Genomic DNA, 2,257 nt, shown 5'->3' with positions numbered 1-2,257 from the left:
TACCTGCATTCCGAAGTCTTGCGGACATTGCCAGCACGTAACGGTTTCTCAAAATCTTACGTAGAGTGCAGAGTGGTGGCAGTGATATGGGGCTCTATAGGCCTACATTGACCATTTTAAAAAATTTCACAAAACTACAAAGTTGACCTTACTTTGTTTTTGGTGAATATTTTCCGGTGACTATTTTAACACCCTAATAGGAGATTTTGAAAACATATGTCACTTTTACAAGAACCACATTAAAATATTGCAAATCCTTATTGCAGCATGTAATATAAGTATTATTTAGCTACAAAATGAACCATAATACGTTAAAATCGGACCGAAAATACGTGTGCTATGCGTAGAAATGTGAAGGACCTACTAATCCCGATCTTTTTCCTTTTTATGTTTACATTTTACATGACAAATCATGTGCAGAATACTTGTATTTAATATAATTATCTATCATTTTCGTATTATTGTTGCACTAATGGGGTTTTACAACGTATAATATTTGTCGAAAGAATAACTTTTCTCCGCGCGGCCGGGCCGTCGTTGACCATGAAAAGCGTCTTTTTAAATCTGCGGAATAACTCTACGGGGTCACGTAGCCAATTCTCACTCTCAGACCCCGTGGAAAGACGAAAAACAATTACATGGCGATGTGAAACTATGTATATAAGGTATATGAGCACATATAGATCATTTTCGTGTACCCCATGACCTTTTGTTTATTTATATTGTTACTTTGTTTGTTTGTTGATTGTTTAATTGTCTTTTTTTGTGTGTGTTTTCTAATATTTCTAAAAGTTATGAACACATTTTAACGAGATTTTAACCAAAGGTGAGTTTTAACCTAACTTAGACGCTTATTGCAGTTTGGTGGTGATGCAGACCATGATTTGGAGCCAGGATTTTTTTTCTAACTCGAAAACCTGAGGTTTGTCTTAGCCTAATTAATTGATCCCCAAAGCTTGATCTCTGAATTGCGAAATATATATGTAAACAAAATTCTAAAAGCGAAAACGGGAACAGGGAATGCTGCTTGCATTGTAGAACGTATCTTCTCTCTTTAAAGAAATGATAATAAATAATTCAATATGGTAATATCACTTTAAAAATCAGTAAAAAAAATGATAATAAATAAATAAAATTAACAAAAACTTCAGGATCTTAAAGAACAAAGTTGGTAACCGAAAGACTGGAAAATGCACACACACACACACACACACACACACACACACACACACACACACACACACACACACACACACACACACACACACACACACACACACGCACGCGCGCGCGCATGTGTATGTATATATATATATATATATATATATATATATATATATATATATATATATATATATGAATTAGATATGGAGATGAATTTTTGAGTTCATACAGCTTGCATTGCCAGAATGACGATAAGAACTATGCAGAACCATTTTCTATACTGAGTTTGAAAAGGATATGCGTTACTCAGTAGGTGAGAAATATAGCAAAATAGATAAAGAATATTAAAGAAAATACACGACAAAGAATATACAAGAGATATTTCCAGAGAAATATGCAAATTTTATCTTTTTTTTTATAACATTCAAGTATTCCTTCTGAATGAAATATTTCCATACGAAATTATTGAGGTGCCAAAAGAAGAGATGGCACCCTAAACTCACTTAGTACTCCTTGTAGCACTCATTTCTTTACCCCCCCCCCAAAAAAAAAAATAAAAAAAAAAAAAAAAAAAAAAAAAAAAACTCCCTTATGCTGATTTACCTTCACAATTAAATGATTCTCCTGCATCTCGAATTACTGGAGTTTGAAACGAAATACACCCAAGCTATGCGTGTAAAAGACGAACATAGATTACCACATGAATGAGTGCGACATATAATTTAGACATATAATTTAGATCATTTTAAACCACGTAAGTTATGTAAACCCCAATAGCACCTAATTTCAAAACCTTTGTTCTGTTGATTGGTTATAGAATTTCTGATATTTTCACCGGGAAAATGATACTCTAGATATTAGAACTGATGCTGAGTTTTTAAAAAGTTGTAGCATGAATGAAACCAAACTTTCAAATACGAGACAAAACTCAATATTCATGAATTTCAATAGCCATGAATATGTGTCGTGAGTATATTTCACGAATATGAATATATGCGTATACACCAGCCTTAAATGAATAAAAAAGAAGACCATCTGTCTAAATGAGGATAACATTTAACAGAAGTAACACTTCCGATAGGCATATAACACG

This window comes from Penaeus vannamei, chromosome 22, assembly GCF_042767895.1.
Source record: "Penaeus vannamei isolate JL-2024 chromosome 22, ASM4276789v1, whole genome shotgun sequence".
In the NCBI taxonomy this organism is placed as follows: Eukaryota; Metazoa; Arthropoda; class Malacostraca; order Decapoda; family Penaeidae; genus Penaeus; species Penaeus vannamei.
This window is presented reverse-complemented; position numbering follows the sequence as displayed.